Raw genomic sequence first — 18,448 nt, 5'->3', positions numbered from 1 at the left:
GGAAAGAACTAAATAATTCATAGAATTTATAGTTCAGAAGGAGCCCATTCAGCCCATCGAGTCTGAACCGGCCCTTACAAAGAGCACCCGACTGAAGCCCACGTATCTACCCTATCCCCGTAACCCAGTAATCCCCACTTAACATTTTTTGGGCACTAAGGGCAATTTAGCATGGCCAATCCACCTAACCCGCACATCTTTGGACTGTGGGAGAAAACTGGAGCATCCGCAGGAAACCCACGCAGACTGCGCACAGTGACCCAGCCGAGAATTGAACCTGGGACCCTGGAGCTATGAAGCAACTGTGCTAACCACTATGCTGTCGTGCTGCCCAAATATATCCAGCAACTTTTACAACCTCAGGATGTCCTCAGTCAATGAAATAATTTGTGAAGTGCTGTTGTAACATCGGGAAATCCCGCTGCTTATTAAACCTGTTGCTGGTAAAATGTAGGCCCATGAATGTGGGAAAGTATCTCAACTGTGCACTCAATGGTGTGCGTTCTCCCCCTATGCTCCACACTTAAACTGCAGCACTATTAATGTACTTCATAACAGAACGATACAAAATTAGGTACATTTGAGAAAAAAACTTTTGTCAGGGTTCGTACTTCCAACAAATGCCCTCCGCACCGGATTCCAGTTCTCACGCACGGGTAAAACAAACAGTTCCTTTCTCAGCCGCCTCCAAACCTGCAGCCCTCATTGCTTCTCCAAGGTGTGACTGTCAGTTCCATAAAAGGGTTGCCCTGTTTTGTGGGACATGTCCCATGCCTCTCCAAACCTACTTTTATTAATCGGTGATATCTTGTTGCAACTGATTGCAGCAGCCACACTCCTCTCTTTCCGAAAGAAGCGGGCAGCTTTAGAAATAGCCAGCACTTCTTTCCGAGCTGCTGGTGTCGTTGGATCATCTGCTCCCTGAATGGAAAATGTTCTACGGTCCTCGTACACCATGTGCTATGTGGTTTTGCAGATTGTGGTAAAGGGAAGCTCGCTGTGTAGTACAGTGGCAATTCTCTTCACTTCATGCTATACTTGGTGTCACTGCATAGGGACAGCTCCTAGACAATGATGTGTTGGGTAAGCTGGGTCTATGTGGACTGCGTTTGATGCAGTGTAGAGAGAGACAGGCTTCCAACACTTGATAAGATGCAACACGATTTTATTTAACATCTAACTATATTACATGCTTAACTGTGGGTTGACACTATGCTGACTTGACTGGAGACCTGACCAGACTAACTGACTACCACATGGTGTTTGCACTGGCTGCTGCTCACGAGCTCAGACTGTCTCAGAGGCTGGATCCCGAGAGAGAGCGGGAAAACTGGTGCCCTCTGGCTTTATAGTGGCCGTGTCCTGTCTGGTGATTGGCTGCTGTGCTCTGTGTGCTCACTGGTCATCCTGTGTGTGTCAATCACTGCCTGTCTGCACTCCATCATACACATGGATGTATATTCTGACAGACAACAGCACAGAATGGGTTACAGACAAAGCTGTCCCCAGACGCATCACATTCATTTCCTCTTGTCTCTACATTTGTATTCTTTTCGCTTCCTCTGTCGTTCAGACGCACTCTGAAGACTGAACTCAAACACAACGGGACTGAAACAGGAGCTGGTCAATAGTGATGCTGGAGTAACCTGCTTGATCCTTCTGGAATCTGTTCTGGTCCGGTGAGTAATCCTTTGCTGCAGTTTCTGCTTTGCTGATTTTATCTTTAAAGTACTAGAGGGGTGGAAAATAAACAAATGAACGATAATTCTGCTGGAAGCCAGCAGCACGATTTCTCCACATGAGTGCGCTTCACGTGGAGACCTTTGACACCTGCTTGACACAAAGATAGGGCTCGCATCTTCCATAACCTATAGATACCCCAAGTGTTCGGTGGCAAATTAAGTACTTTTGAAACCAAGTCACTGTTTAACACGTGGCAGCCAATCTGCACAAACCTGTGATGCAGAACAAGGCCAGCAGCGTGGGTTCAATTCCCGTACCAGCTGAGAATTCTGAATTCTCCCTCCGTGTACCTGAACAGGTGCTGGAATGTGGTGACTAGGGGCTTTTCACAGTAACTTCATTGTAATGTTAATGTAAGCCTATTTGTGACAATAATAAAGATTATTATTAGTATTATTACCAAAGTCTGTCAAACAGCAATGCAATAAAGACCAAATGCAATAAAATTTCTGTTTCCCCTCACTGTACTAATCAGAACTCTCTACGAACTGGAATTTGCACCATTAGTCTATTCTCTCCCCCGCAGGTCACGTTGGGATTGATATGGGGCCAATATCAAACACGACTGTCCAAAGCCACATCAAGATCCCCATAAGTCTCACTCTCCACGGAATTTGGTGCTGTAAGGGCCACTGCTGCCATCCCAGTGTTGCAGAGTCGGAACTCAATGTGGAGGGAATGCTGCAACCCAGAAATAGTGGTTGACGTAGCAGGATACATCTCCTGGTATAAGGTGCAGCAGACTAACTCATCTCACACGCTGATGTGATGAATATGAGAAATTTCCACATTTTAAGATTTGCATTTAGTATTTTTGCTGTGATTACAAAGGGAGAGAATCATTGAATATTTTTTCAGGGGCAATGTTACCTTTTGCAACAGGACACAGGAATGTGGCAGTGTTTCTGGATCGTGGGTGGCATAGTTAATAGGTTTTTAAGTTGCTTATGGTGCCCCAAGCTGGATAGACATGGTTCAGTTTGCTCTTAAAGGACTCTTTCGCTCTAAAAGTCTTTAAACCAGTATAAGCAAGAAAACCCCTGGTTGATTAACTTTATCCATGAGTGGGATTCAAGATATGTTGTTTTGCTTCATTGTAAGTAAGATGTTATAACTGTTGTTCCAACACCTTGGGCTGATGCATGGTCAACTCCAGCCCCACTTGACCCAGAGTCACAAAATAGTTGAATTAACAAGTAATTCTTGTAAAAAAGTCTTTGACCCTTAGCTGCTCAATATTTACAGTCACCAGGTGTAAAGTTTAAACACAATTACTTTTTATTTATCACAAAGACGATAATGAAATAGGCAGCAAATACTGCTCATTAATTATCTCCCACTTTAACTTGACCCCACCCTCTACACGCACAGACACATGAGAGAGAGAGACAGAGAGAGTGAGGCCAGGTCTCAACTCTCTGGACATCATCCCGCTCAGGCAGAATCCAATCATCACCGATTACTGGGCAGAATGCAGCCTTTTGGCCAGTTCATTGGTCGCCAGTCAACCAATCAAACTGAGTCCCAACCCATCTCTCATGTGCCACAGAGTCAGGGTTCTGGTGTCCAAAGTGAGCAGCACCATATACTATGTTGCAACGTCATGAATCCCTCATTCTCCTTGATGCTTGACATAAAGATACCTGTCTATTAAGCATCCATGGATCGAAAGTAATAACGGCAAAAATAAAGAAAGATTCCAATACCTTTCTCTCTTGGAGTCCTGAGCTCCACAGCATATAAACTCAGAGTGTATCCAGGTCTCTACTGACACATTCCAACCAACATCAGATACCATCATCCCTTCACTTCTGTTTGAGGTGATTCTTTGGAAGTGTCTACACCCGAGGGCTGTGGAAGCTTAGTCATTGAGTATATTAAAGATGGAGATCAAGAAATGACTATGCATTAAAAATATCAGGGCATATGGGAAAATGGCATCGAAATAGAGGATCAGTCATGATGTAGTTAAATGGCAGAGCAGGCTCAAGGAGCCAAAACATTTGCTATGTTCCTACATCATGGGAAATGACTGTGGCCTGCTATCCAACCAGGATGTTTATGTTTTTTATAAACAGCAGCTTGATTTGTCATTAGTCCAATGGAGATTAACATCTTAACAACCAGAGACTGAGATAATTGACCCTACAGGAAGGTAAGATCATTTTAATCCAGCTATATTGACTGGGGAGAAAATGATTATGACAGAGAAAGAAAGGAAGGACATCAAAGAGGAACATGATCTTGGTTAAGAAGCAGAGATACTGAACAATGGACATAGCAGCCATAACGTCACGCTGTGATCAAGCCAGGAAAAGACAAGGGGCAGGATTCTCTGACCCCGGGCCGGGTTGGAGAATCACCGGGCCGGGCGCGATTCACACGACGCAGCCCCGACGCCTGTCCGCCAATTCACCGGTGACCAGAGAATCGTCGCTATTGGCATCGGCGCAGCCGGCGTGGCGCTGGTCGGGGGCCGCTCTACACGGTCCCCCCCGGCGATTCTCCATGCGGGATAGGCCGAGTGGCCGCCGAGATAGGCCGAGTTCCGCCGGCGCCGTTCACATGTGGTCTTACCCGGCAGGACCTCGCCGTCCATCCTGCGGGGGGCGGCCTGGTGGGGGGGGGGGGGGGGGGGGATCCGACCCTGGGAGAGGGCCTCCACCATGGCCTGGCCCGCGATTTCAGCCAATGTGTATTTTGATGGAGGTTTTTAAACAAGGCACAATGTGGAAAAACACCCAAACAGCTGTCTTGACATTGGAAGCAGGGTAGGCGCGTGTCAGTGGCCTAGTTGCGCCCGATGTGGTGTTGGGATGTTTCAGGACACGTTTCAGGATGAACTGGGAAAAATCAAAGGTTTAAAGGCAAAAGTTCAGTAGCCACCCCAAAATGTTTCAGAGATAATGCCTGAGCAAGTTGAGTCTGAGCCAGAAAGTCTTGAAGAATTGGACATCATCCAGCCATGTCCAGCTCGCCAAATGAGCAGCCCCCATTGTGCCTGTTGTTAAACCAGTTAAGACAGTCGGAGTATGCGGTGACTATAAATTAACAGTAAACTAATCAACAAAGCTGGACAGATATCCTATCCTTATATGCAAGACTGGCTGGGGGGGCATTCAAATACAACATTTGAGGACAAAATAAGGGCAGGAAAAGAGGCCTGTCCTATATGTGTCAAGAACCCGTTCAGTAGCTGGGGAAGGTTATTCACAGACAGGAAAAGAGGGTCTATCTGTTGTGCATGCAATGAGGAAGTTCCACCAGTATGGAAGACATTTTAATGTTGTGACAGACCACAAGCCAATTCTGTGACTTTTGAAGGAGGACAAGGCTGTTCTGCCGATGCATCGGCCAGGATTCAGTGCTGGGCATTGATCTGATCAGATTATGAATATACATTTGACCAGGGACACAGACAGCCAATGCTGATGCCCTCAGTCGACTTTCACTGCCAGAGAGCACACCACCAACCCTCTCTACCACCCAGTGCCGCAAGAGATCATGATGGTAATGAATTTTCTCGACATGTTGCCAGTGTCAGCGCAGCAAATAAAATTGTGAGCCGCAAAGACCCGTTGTTGCGAAAGATAAAACCCGAGGTTGGCAGAATGAGAGGATTTCTGAAGGCCGCAAAGCCATACCATGGAGGGAAAGACCAGCTAAGCTGTGAGGACGGCATCATCCTATGGGGAACGAGGGTAATTGTCCCTGTGCAGCATTGCATAGTGCCAATCCGGGCGTGTCAAAAATGGAACCGCTTGCCAGGAGCTATGATGCCCATATTGAGAGATCAGTAAAACACTGTGTTCAGTGCTAGTTACAGCACCAGTTGCCTGCTCCAGCCCCTTTGCACCCTTGGGAATGGCCAGGTCGGCTATTGGTGCGGGCACGCATAGATTATGTAGGACCATTCTTTGGCAAGATTAATACTACTGGTAGATGCCCGCATTAAATGGCTAAAAGTTTTTGAAATGAGTTCCACAACTGCACATGCGAGAAGCTTCACTTATGCTTCACCATGGGTTACCTGAAGCACTTGTGCTTTTTAAATTCATTTAAGGGATGTGGGTGTCGCTGGTTAGGCCAGCATTTATTGCCCATCCCTAGTTGCCCTCCAGAACATAGAACATAGAACAGTACAGCACAGAACTCCACACTCCACACAGACAGTGACCCAGCCGGGAATCGAACCTGGGACCCTGGAGCTGTGAAGCATTTATGCTAACCATCATGCTACCCTGCTGCCCCTAAGTTCGTGGTAAGCTGCATTCTTGGACCACTGCAGTCCCTGATGTGTATGTACATCCACAGTGCTGTTAGTGAGTGAGTTCCAGGATTTTTACCCAGCGACTGTGAACGGGCGGTGATATATTTACAAGTCAGGCTGGTTGAGTGACTTTGGGGGGAACCTCTAGGTGGTGGGGTTCCCAGGTATCTGCTATCTGTGTCCTTCTAGATCAGGGGTGGGCAAACTTTTCCGTGCAAGGGCCACATTCAGAAATTCACAATTTTAAAGGGCCGCATAGTATATTAAGTAAAATAATTAGTTCACCCGGTTATGATTCTGGCCGCCTCATATAGAACATAGAACAGTGCAGCACAGAACAGGCCCTTCGGCCCTCGACGTTGTGCCAAGCAATGATCACACTACTCAAGTCAACATATCCACCCTATACCAGTAAGTAACCCAACAGCCCCCCCCCCCCCCCCCCCATTAACCTTAAAAAAATAATTTAAAAATTAAAAAAAAAAAAAGACTTTTAAGAAATTTTTTTATTTTTTTTTAATGACTTGGTGGGCCGCATAAAGACCTTTGGCGGGCCGCATGCGGCCCGCGGGCCGTAGTTTGCCCACCCCTGTTCTAGATGGTAGTCATGGTTTCAGTCCAAACTTTTAAGGCTGGCTTAAAGAAACGGCCAGCACCTTTGAAAACAAAAACAGCCCAGTCCCCTTAGCGTACAGGACTATCCCTTATTTGACGACAGGCATATCTCCAGAAGAGCTATTGATGGTTTGACATTTAAGGAGCAGGCTTAGCCTGGCATTGCCCAATTTAGTGGAGAAGACAGGGACGAGAGGAGCCATGATTCGACTAAAGATGCAAGCTGTGGGATTCTCCTTCGATGGGATCCTCCTCTTCGGGCCGGCAGCTCACCCATGCCCGTGGGTTTCCCGACTTCGTGGGGTGGCCACAATGGGAAACCCCATTGGCCGGCTGCTGGAACGGAGAATCCCGCTGCCGGCAGTGGTGCGCTACGCCAGAAAACGGGACTGTCGGGACGGAGAATCCCGCCCAAGATATTTCAAAACGGATGAACCAATGTACGTGAGAAATTTCGGGAGTGGCCCAAGTTGGCTACCAGGAATTGTTGTGGCCAAGACGGGATCATCTTCTTATGGAGTAAATGTACAGGGCAGGAGTTTGAGGAAACCTGTGGACCACCTGCGTAAACGGGACTCGGCCCAGGAGCCAGTATTACAGCCTGATTCGTTGTTGCCAGCTGGAGCTGGTGTTGGCTGCTCATTTCCAATCAACCTGTGACAGGCGAGAGTATTGTTCTGACTGAACGTTGAAACCTCAGTTCCAGAACAGAGACCCGTGACAGTTTCTACAGAAAGTGCACCAAAAGAAGCACCCCAGTCAGGGGAGTTATGCTGCTATCCGAGGAAGCAGAAGCCACCAAAGTGACTGAACTTTTGATGGACTGCTCAAACTGTCCACTGTTGTAAAGTATGGGGAACTGTAAAAGGGAACAATTATCCTATGTATTCGGGTGCAAAGAGGGAGAGGGATGCAGTAGCTGTCCCCTTTAAGGGGGCGATCTTCTGAAGGGTCATGTGACCCGTCTATCCAATTGGTAATTAGCTTGCGGAATCGCTGAGCAGATCTTGGATTTTTGCTCAATCTGATCCAGGGGGCAGACTGGCAGCCTTGCGGCTGCACTACTCATGTTGCATAAATAAATGGTTGCTGTTTGCGTCTAACTGGTGGAGTCACCTTGCTACATCAAGTTATGCTGCACTTCAACAGAAAACAAGCTACACTATCAGCTAAATTGCAACATTGCAACATAAAAGAAATTGGAACAGAAGTGGGCCGTGTCACCCAACAAGGCTACTCTATCATTCAGCTACAGCATCACTGATTACTAAACAACTCCACTTCCCACTATACCCACATATTTGGATTCCCAGTGTCTTTATCAATCTATGTGTACGCGAACGGTGTATTTTATTAGACACAAAGACTTCACGCAGGGTTTACTGAATAGAACTACTGCTACTTAGTCACAGTCAAGTCAGACATATATGGATTTTTACTCCATTCAGTATTCACAGTAAAATCATAAATATGTGTGCAGGGCAGCATGGTGGCACAGTGATTAGCATTGCTGCCTACGGCGCTGAGGACCTGGGTTCAATCCTGGCCCCGGGTCACTGTCCGTGTGGAGTTTGCACATTCTCCCCGTGTCTGCATGGGTTTCACCCCCAAAACCCAAAGATGTGCAGGATAGGTGGATTGGCCACGCTAAATTGCCCCGTAATTGGAAAAAATAATTGGGAACTCTAAATTTGTTAAAAAAAATATATGTGTGCAAAGAACACTATGATATAGTCATTATTGGCAATTCAAATTTATATCCGCCTGATGTGTATGGATCTGCACTACATCGTGCAATGTTGCTCATTAAACCACCAGTGGAAACATATCCATCATAAATAAATTAGGTGTCAATGCAATATAAATCATAAAAGTGCAAAAATCACTTGGTGGTCCAGAACGTGAGTATTGTTGAAAGGAGAAACATTTTGTCGAAGTTTTTCGTCTTGTACTCATCAGGGCAAATGCAAGAATTCCAAATTACAGACAATCACAAAACTTTATGCTACAGGAGAATAGGGCTCTGATTGACCGAGGCGTTGCCATGGAGAAAGCAACAGTGATTATAGGCTCTCCAAGCCCCTGGCAAATTAAAAAAACCTGCAAGACCTGAGCACATTATTTTTATTTGTGGAACATATTACTTTTGTTTGTAGAGAACAGCTCACTGCATATGAATGAATATCGCCTCTGGCATCAATCAATGAACCATGTTGCGGGCTCGACTGATTATCTTTAATTGGTTATTAGTGTAGTTATTAGAGCACTCAGGATTGTTCAGCAATTGGAATTGAATATAAAGTAGATAGTTTGTTTTGGGTTTTGCAAGCATGGGTCGGTTGAGTAGGAACCGTACTCTAAACAACCAAAGGCACTATCATAGAACATAGAACATAGAACAGTACAGCACAGAACAGGCCCTTCGGCCCTCGATGTTGTGCCGAGCCATGATCACCCTACTCAAACCCACGTATCCACCCTATACCCGTAACCCAACAACCCCCTCCTTAACCTTACTTTTTAGGACACTACGGGCAATTTATCATGGCCAATCCACCTAACCCGCACATCTTTGGACTGTGGGAGGAAACCGGAGCACCCGGAGGAAACCCACGCACACACGGGGAGGACGTGCAGACTCCGCACAGACAGTGACCCAGCCGGGAATCGAACCTGGGACCCTGGAGCTGTGAAGCATTTATGCTAACCACCATGCTACCGTGCTACTGTTAGTTTTGACCAAGTTTACCCAGCTGAGCCACACAGCGAACAACCATGGCTGGGTGGTAGCACTCTTGCCTCTGCAGCATGGTACTGAGGGAGTGTTACATGGACTGAGATATTGGGCGGGATTCTCTGTTTGAGAGACTAAGTGCTGATGCCGGGACTGAAAGGGGGGGTGTTCCACGGTCCAAATGCGTGTGCCAGTCCTGGAACAATTCAGGACATGTTAGTGGGCCAGCACTCGCGCCACGTGGAACTAGTGCAATTCCAACTCTTACCAGCGTCGGATTCGTTGAGGTCGGGATTAGCACTGGACAGCCTGACAGGCTGGAGCTGCTTATAAGCACTCAACACACACTCTCATTCCAGCCAAGAAGATGGCACCGTGACGAGCGCCCTCACCGTTCTCCAACGCAGAGCTAGAGATAATGTTGGGTGCATGGAGGAGAGGCACGACACCTTCTTCCCTGGGGTGGGAAGTAGGCTGCCATCTGTTGATGTCAACTGGGCCAGGATACAGGTGGCAGAAGCCGTGAGCATGTGCGCCCCATAATCCCATCACAAGCATCGGCCAACAGTGCCAAAAGAAGCTAGACGACCTCCTCAGGGCGACTGGGTGAGTCACCACCTCCGTTCCACTGGCACCACCCCCGTCCCACACACCCCTCACCCCTGCCCATGCGACCCCCACCAGGCGGGCCGATAGGCAGTGCTGGGCAAGGATCGACAATCTCCAAGGACAGTCAAGATTAGCTGCCACCACCATGCTCTTATCACCATTCCCACCCACACTCTCACAGCCCATTCTGTTCCCCCACAGAGGGCAACCGAACCCCAGGCACTGCAACCCCTGCACCTCGCCCCATACCACATGCCAACCCCCATACCGCCGGCCATGACCGAGTGCGCCACACACACAGGCTGCCAGCTGCAGACCTTCTACGCTGCTGTGTCCGAGTGTCTCACATTGTGCATTGTCTGTTCCACTAGGAGGAGACCTGAGGGAGCCGAATGAACCTGTGGTTTCTCATCGTAATGGAGCAGAGGGTGCTGGACCTGGTCTACGGCGTGGCAGAGCAGGCATTTGCCGAGGCGGAGTTCAGCATTGGACAATCAAGTAAGCCCCCAATGTGTTACGATGTCCCTATGGTATGTGACTCACACTTCCCCACCCCACACCATGCATACCTGAGATCTCACCATGCGTCTTGTCTTGTGATTTGCAGGGTCACCTCCTGATCATGCGGGACCGGCTGGTGTCCCTTGCCCTCCGTGACTCACCTGGGCGGTGTGGCGGGAGGGTCTAAGATCCCCCCCCCCCCTTGCTCGCTCCTCTTGTACTCGCATCTCTGTGGGACATGGTTGATCTGACAAATTCAGATGTTCTTCAATTCTATGTATTGTAAAGATCATTGTCCAAAATCACTCTCAGTGGAATAATTGTAATGTTGTGTGCCAGTGTACTGCTCTTCAGGGGCTGGTTTAGCTCACTGGGCTAAATCGCTGGCTTTTAAAGCAGACCAAGCAGGCCAGCAGCATGGTTGATTCCCGTACCAGCCTCCCCGGACAGGCGCCGGAATGTGGCGACAAGGGGCTTTTAACAGTAACTTCATTGAAGCCTACTCGTGACAATAAGCAATTTTCATTTTTTTTTCATGTGCGGTGCACCAACGATCGCTGACAGGAGAGGAAGTTGTTTTAACTGATGAAACTACACCAACTTTCTGTTAACTAATGAAGCTTTATTGCATAAAAGAAATAACAAAACTATCGCTATTAATTTAACAACATAGTTCCCAACTACACAGGTTGTTCACTCAAGTTTAATTTCTACTTACCCAAGAATTCTCTCATAAGACGTATCAATATTAACATCAACATCTTCAGCTCACAACTATCCATGCCCACCTGCTGTTTTGTGACCTTACCTTTTTCTATCTGTTCACCTCTTAAATCAACATGGCCCACACCCTTTTGAGTGTCATCGACTCCAAGCTTGATTTAATTGCATCTGTCCCATTTTCTGCAGTTAAACTTCAATTCGCAAACAAATCGAAACATAGAATCGCAGAAGGTGGTCATTTTAGCAAATTGTGTGTGCACCGGCTCTCCAAATGAGCATTATTATTTAGTCCCAATTCCCTGCCTTTTCCCCGCACTCCCTGCACATTGTTTCCATTCAAATAATCATCTAATGCCCTCTAGAATGCCTCGACTGAACCTGCCTCCACCACGTTTCCAGACTGCATTCCAGACCTGAACCTCTCGCTGTGTGAAAATGTTTTTCTCACATCACATTTTCTTCTTTTGCAAATCACATTAAATCTTGTTCTCAATCATTTTAGTAGCAGGAACAGTTTCTCCCCGTCTAGTCTGTCCAGCCTTCTCATGATCTTGAACATCACTGTCAAATCTCCTCTGAGCCTTCTCCTCTCCAAGGGGAACAGACCCAACCTCTCCAATCCATCCTCATAACTGAAGTTTAGAATTCCTGGAACCATTCTTGTAAACGTCTTTGGCACTCTCTCCAATGCATTCACTGCTATATTCACTGTACTGAGTAGTATTGTTTAAGAGGTAATTCTAAACTATTTTCTGGGGGGACGTTAAAGATATTAATACTGTGTTGGTAATAAAGTTTGGTTTAATATACCATATCCCTATTTCTTTGTGCAATCACTTCTGGAGCGAAGTATCCTTTCTTCAAAGTCTTCTGTCCAGTATCCTAGCAACTGTTGGTGTCTGGGATCGTAATAAATGTTCATGTTCATGTGCAGTCTTGTACTCGCATCTCTGTGGGACATGGTTGATCTGACAAATTCAGATGTTCTTCAATTCTATGTATTGTAAAGATCATTGTCCAAAATCACTCTCAGTGAATAATTGTAATCTTGCAGATGAACCTGAAGCTCCATATTGACTCTGCCAGCAAATACCTTGAGGTGCACCAATATGCAGGCAGTACTGACGCTACCCTTAAGCCCATAATTTTCCTATCTTGACCAATTGTTCCCACACCATGCACTATTTTTGTTGTACCGGCCCCTGATCCAATCCCCTCCATTCCTTTTCCACTCCTCCATTCCACCGATCCCACTCTTTGTCCTAACTCAATCCTTCTTCCACTCCTTCATGCTCCCAACCGCACTCCACCACCACTGAGTCAGCCTTGCCAGTCCTGAGCTTGCAACGAAGCTGCCATTCTCCTGCTCCCCTCCCTCGTGCAGGAGAGTTCAACAAGGGAAACCGCTGACTTTGCACACCACTGCACAAAGCCTATTGCTGCAGGCCACTTTTGAACTATCGTGAACGGGAGGACACCTCGAGATCCCAATGCAGAGCTGACTTTATCCCGAGGAGATTGGACTTTATTTCTAAACATTTTCTGCCAATGACTATTCATGTTTGCAAAAGTATCACCAGTACGAATCTACCACATCTGGTGTAATGTGCAACACACTACAAACATGTTCCTGACCGTGTTGCCTCTGTTTCTCTCCTCCATGGCTGCTGCCCTGACCTGTGGCGTATTTCCAAGAATTTCTGTTTTTATTTCAAGCATTCTGGTTTTGCTTCAATTTTATTTGTATCTTGTTTTCAACATTAATTACAGAAAATTGAACAGGGAAGTCTCTGAAATATGTAAACTGACCATTAGTTTCAGTTCTTGATTTTGATATGATCAAACGTCAAAGAAAACATTTACACAAGATTGCTTGTGGAACTGCCCGGCACTTGAACAACATGTGAGGTTTTAGAATATTCCACAAGCTGAGACGACGGTCGGAATTCTCCAACTGGGAGACTAGTATTCCCACCGGGACTGAATAGTGTACGATTAGCCATTGGGGGTGCTATTCAGTAAGCGAGTCAGGACATAAATATGGGCCAGCACGCTAGCAGCGCGAATTGAGAGCAATTCCTGGCCCAGCAGGCATTGTAACCACTGGGGCTTTAGTTAGTGCCGAAGAGCCTGGCAGCTGGAGCTACTTTTAAGCGCTCCACTTACCACGCACTCACTGCGGCCCTGAAAATGGCTCACAGAAGACCTGCCCCCACCACCCCCCCCCCCCCCCCCCCCCCCCCCCCCTCCCCGAGTTCAGGAGTCCAGGAGATTACGAGGAGAGGTTGAGTAGACTGGGACTGTACACGCTGGAATTTAGAAGGATGCGCGGGGGGATCTTATAGAAACAAAAAATTATGAAGGCAATAGATAGGATAGATGCGGGCAGGTTGTTTCCACTGGCGGGTGAAAACAGAACTAGGGGGCATAGCCTCAAAATAAGGGGAAGTAGATTTAGGACTGAGCTTAGGAGGAACTTTTTCACCCAAAGGGTTGTGAATCCATGGAATTCCTTGCCCAGTGAAGCAGTTGAGGCTCCTTCATTACATGTTTTTAAGATAAAGATAGATCGTTTTTTGAAGAATAAAGGCATTAAGGGTTCTGGTGTTCGGGCCGGAAAGTGGAGCTGAGTCCACAAAAGATCAGCCAGGATCTCATTGAATGGCGGAGTTGGCTCGAGTTGGCTAGATGGCCTACTCCCGCTCCTAGTTCTTATGTTCTTATGTCCAAAGTGGACCCACAGCTCCATGCCAATGAGGAGCAGAGTGACGCCCTCTTCCCCAGTGTGGGCCGCAGACTCAAGCCTGCCCTCCTGAACAGCGCCTGGGAGTGGGTGGCAGAGGAGGTGTGTGCCACCATTTTCACCAGGTGGGGGTCACTGGCGTACCATATCTGTCCCATGAGAGGGGCAGAGAACAAGAGAGAGTTCCAAAGGCCGCAGTGTAGGTGTCCTTTGGTTGGGGTGAGCTCTGCTGATTCCCTGTTTCCTCAGCAGCGGGATAGTGCTTCTGAAGAGTTCCAACACCTGTTGTGTCCCTGATTGAGCTTGGCCATGCCCATCTCCTTGATGAAACAGCTGGGCTGTGAGGGTGTCTAGAGGAGGGTGGGGGCTGGTGGGCTCCCAGATGACCATAGGCTCTCTAAGCATTCAAAGGATACAGGCAGAACTCAGCAGAGCGAGCAGCCAGGAGTCTGTAAGTAGCACCAAAGGGATGTGTTTAAACATATACTGCAGCAATGGGGCCCTCAGCCAGGCCACCCTGATCCCCAAGGGGGACACCCTGATTCCTTGGACTTCTCACCAAGTTATTCCCCGGTACTGCCTCTGGCCAGAGCAGCCCCCCCCCCCCCCCCACCCCCCCTCCCCCCACCCCCCACCCCAGCAGATTCTGAGGCTCATTTCAGAGTTTTTTTAGCCTCCCGCTCAGCCTCCGTTACTATGGCACCCAGGCTCAGCTTGTAAATACTTGCACTAATTTGTGTCCGCGAGACATCCGCCTAAGAGGGGTGGAGCATAGTGGAGGGTTGGAGCATCATGGAGGGGCGGAGCATTGTGGAGGGGCGGAGCATCATGGGGGGGTGGAGCATCGTGGAGGGGTGGAGCATCGTGGAGGGGTGGAGCATCGTGGCGGGGTGGAGCATCGTGGAGGGGTGGAGCATCGTGGAGGGGTGGAGCACCGTGGAGGGGTGGAGCATCGTGGAGGGATGGAGCATCGTGGAGGGGTGGAGCATCGTGGAGGGATGGAGCATCGTGGAGGGGTGGAGCATCGTGGAGGGGTGGAGCATCGTGGAGGGGTGGAGCATCGTGGAGGGGTGGAGCATCGTGGAGGGGTGGAGCATCATGGAGGGGTGGAGCACCGTGGAGGGGTGGAGCATCATGGAGGGGTGGAGCATCATGGAGGGGTGGAGCATCATGGAGGGGTGGAGCATCGTGGAGGGGTGGAGCATCGTGGGGGGGTGGAGCATGAAGTGTCCAAGCCGTTAATGAGATTTAAATCCGTGCAAATGGCGGTTTTGCATGGATCCGCCAGCGCGGGCCAGAAACGTCGATGTTGCCGCCAACAAAGGACCGGAGCGTGGCGTTGGAATCGGTGCCGAGCGCAAAACTGCAGGACCAATCAACATGCATAACACCGCAGCCAATCACAAGTTAGAGCACACTCACTATAAAGACAGAGGGCATCAGTTTTCCCGCTCATTCGGGATGCATAGAATTTTCACATAATTCTCTGCCCGATCGTGATTCTCGCTCCCGGGGTCGTGGAGCAGAGAGACCAGCCCATTGCTTCAACTCATTGCGAATTCTGAGCCTTTTCCCTCACTTTCAGCATGCTGTGTTGAGGTCACAGGGGAGTAGGGGATGATGTGTTGGGTGCTCTGGATCCGTGGAACACATACAGGCCACCAACACTTAAAATAGTACAACACTATTTTATTAAACTATAAACTGTTGAACATACACTTACTGTGGGTTGACACGATGTTAGATTAACTAAAGACCTGTGCCTATCCTAACCAGTCTAATCACTCAGCACATGGTGAGAATCTGTGCTGTAAGCTGTAAGCTCCGTCCTTCTGAAAGGCTGCATCCGGAATGAGCGGGAAAACTGATGCCCTCTGTCTTTATAGTGAGTGTGCTCTAACTGGTGATTGGCTGCGGTGTTATGCATGTTGATTGGTCCTACTGTGTGTCCATCAGTGTGTGTGTGTCTGCACCATGATATACTGCTGTATATTATGACAGGGGATATTCAATTTATTGTGCAAGAAACAACGTTGTGTTTTTCTGTTCACTCGAAATTCAATGTTCATGTTAGTTCATGCTCTGCGTATGATTCACAGCACTGGTACAATTCACAGCACAGTGTGATTCGCAGCACAGTTTGATTTACAACATGGGTATGATCCACAACAAAGGACAATTTGTAACAGTTTGATTTACAAGACAGGGTCAATTCGCAGCAATGTACAATTGCAATGCTCCAGTTCAATTTATAACATGGGCACTATCCACAATCGAATATTATTGACGACACAGTATGGTTCACAACACAGTCAGATTCACAGCATGGGTACAGTTAATAGCACAGTAAAAATGAAGACATAGTGTCATTTACAACAGGCTCAATCCATGACAGAGGGTGGTTTACAGCATGGGGGTGTTTCACAACACTACAGTTTTGGAGAGACAATGGTTTATTCGATGGATATGGTGCAGGCACAGTACAATTGACGACATAATTATGGTTTATGATACACTTAAAGTTTTGACAAAGTATGCTTCGAAAGTTGCACCCAGGTGACCATTTCTTGCACTTCAAGCTAGGTGATGAATAATGGTGGACATCTCAAAGGAGCCTGATCTTGCTCTCAAGATAAGTGACTAAACTCTCTTCTAAGGATTACTGGATAGTAATCAGTAGAGTGAAAACCAGGGTCATATTTTTCCCTCTCTATATCCAAACGCATTGAGAGCAACCACACTCCCGACGGCCATTTTGGATGACATCAGTTGACTCAATCTAGGAACTGAGTCTGGATTCTGCAGATCTGGATGCTTCAGTGTCTCACTGAGAGATTTCCCTTTAAGCATTTTGTCACAAGAGACACTGCCATCTTAATCTTTGTAAAGAGAAACTATTTGATAAAAAGCATGTAACTCCAGGACATCCCAACGTGCTTTGCAGCCCATCCAGCTGTGGTTGGAATGGAGGAAACCTGGCAGTCAATATGCCCAATGCAAGCTCCAACAAACTGCATTGTAACAATGACTGAGTTGCATTATAAAAATGACTGAGTAATCTGTTTTAGTAATGCTGGTGTGATCATAACATGATAGAATGTTATCTTTGGTTTGAGAGTGAGAAACCTGGGTCAGAAACAAATGCCCCAAACTTAAATAAAGATAATTACAAATGTATAAAAATAGAGTTGACTTTATTCGACTGATAGAATGGGTTCAAAGGTAAGAAAGTAGATAGGCAACGACAGACAATAGAGGAGACATTTCAAAATTCTCAACAAAGATGTAGTCCATTGAGAAATAAAGACATTGTAAGAAGGCTGAATCAGCTGCGGATAACTTAAGGGATGACATCAAATTGAAAAAAACGGAATCCTGATTAGTGGGAGGCCAGAAATAGGTTCAGAGAGTCATCCAAACTCAAAACGTTAGCTCCATTCTCTCTCCACAGATGCTGGAAGATCTGCTGAAATTGTCCAACATTTTCTGTTTTTGTTTCAGATTCCAGCATCCGCAGTCATTTCCTTTTGGTTTAGTAATCCAGGGGTCCTGGCTATTGCTCTGGGTGCATGGAATGAAATCCTCCAGGGCAGTTGGAGGAATTCAGATTCAATTAATAAATCTGGAATTGCAAGATTGCCCCAGTAACAGTGACCATGAAACTATCGCTGATTGTTGTAAAAATACATTTGTTTCACGACTGTCCTTTAGGAAAGGAAATTTAGTATGCATGCCTGATCTAGTGAATCTGGACCTGCAGCAATGTGATAATAAGGGGTGTGCAGACATGAGATACACATGAGTGATATGTAGAGAGAGTTGTGAATGTGGTTCATGTGGCAAGTTCTGGTAAGCTTTTCTTAAGATCCAGTTTTTTGGGAGGACAAACAGAAAGGAAAAGGTGGTGGAGTTGGTCATTCCCTTTCATCTCAGAGAATGTCCAACGACTCTCAAGCCAGAACACGTCCAGCATTCACACTTGCACATTCTGGCCTCACGAATCGCCAGACCATGATCTCTGCTTCGATCCAGTGCACCCTTGGACTCTGGGAACTGAGAGTCCCGAGGAACAAGTGCGATGGAAGTAGGAATTTAAGACGTATTGTGTTATAGGTATTTGGTGCTGGCCAGTGTGTGTGACTGCTGCAATCATATTTTAAAAGATATCCTAGTTTGAAAGGCAAGCATATTTTCAGAGCTGGGGCAATTAAAGCATCATAAAAAGCTTGGGCTAATGGAAAGCTGTTTGATTCAGGGGATTCCCTTAGTTTTCAGCTTGTTAAATGATGTTGTTGCTCAGTGGAACTAAGGCATCAGGCATTTTGCAGAAAGTAGTTCAGTGGTGAGCTGAATGTAGCTGTGACCAGAAGTGAAGCAGTTTGCTCTAACAGTAGTTCAGTTGGAAGAGATTAACAGTCTTTAAAGTAGTGCAGACTTGTCTGAGAACAAGGGGAGCTGAAATCAGCTCAAAAGCTTCTGAAGAAATACAACCAGAGTTTCTGCATGGTTC

General features: G+C 47.1%; 1 protein-coding gene across 1 annotated transcript in view; it reads left to right on the top strand.

The window, feature by feature from the left end:
* Positions 1 to 1,598: 1,598 nt before the first annotated feature.
* LOC119975658 (succinate receptor 1-like) overlaps positions 1,599 to 18,448 on the top strand; it is a 54,868-nt gene continuing 38,018 nt past the window's right edge. The window contains exons 1-2 of the mRNA XM_038815440.1: positions 1,599 to 1,679; positions 10,343 to 10,469. The gene's annotated coding sequence lies outside the window, so the exon portion shown is untranslated. The remainder of the gene's footprint in view (positions 1,680 to 10,342; positions 10,470 to 18,448) is intronic.

Source organism: Scyliorhinus canicula, chromosome 13 (assembly GCF_902713615.1).
Source record: "Scyliorhinus canicula chromosome 13, sScyCan1.1, whole genome shotgun sequence".
In the NCBI taxonomy this organism is placed as follows: Eukaryota; Metazoa; Chordata; class Chondrichthyes; order Carcharhiniformes; family Scyliorhinidae; genus Scyliorhinus; species Scyliorhinus canicula.
This window is presented reverse-complemented; position numbering and strand designations above follow the sequence as displayed.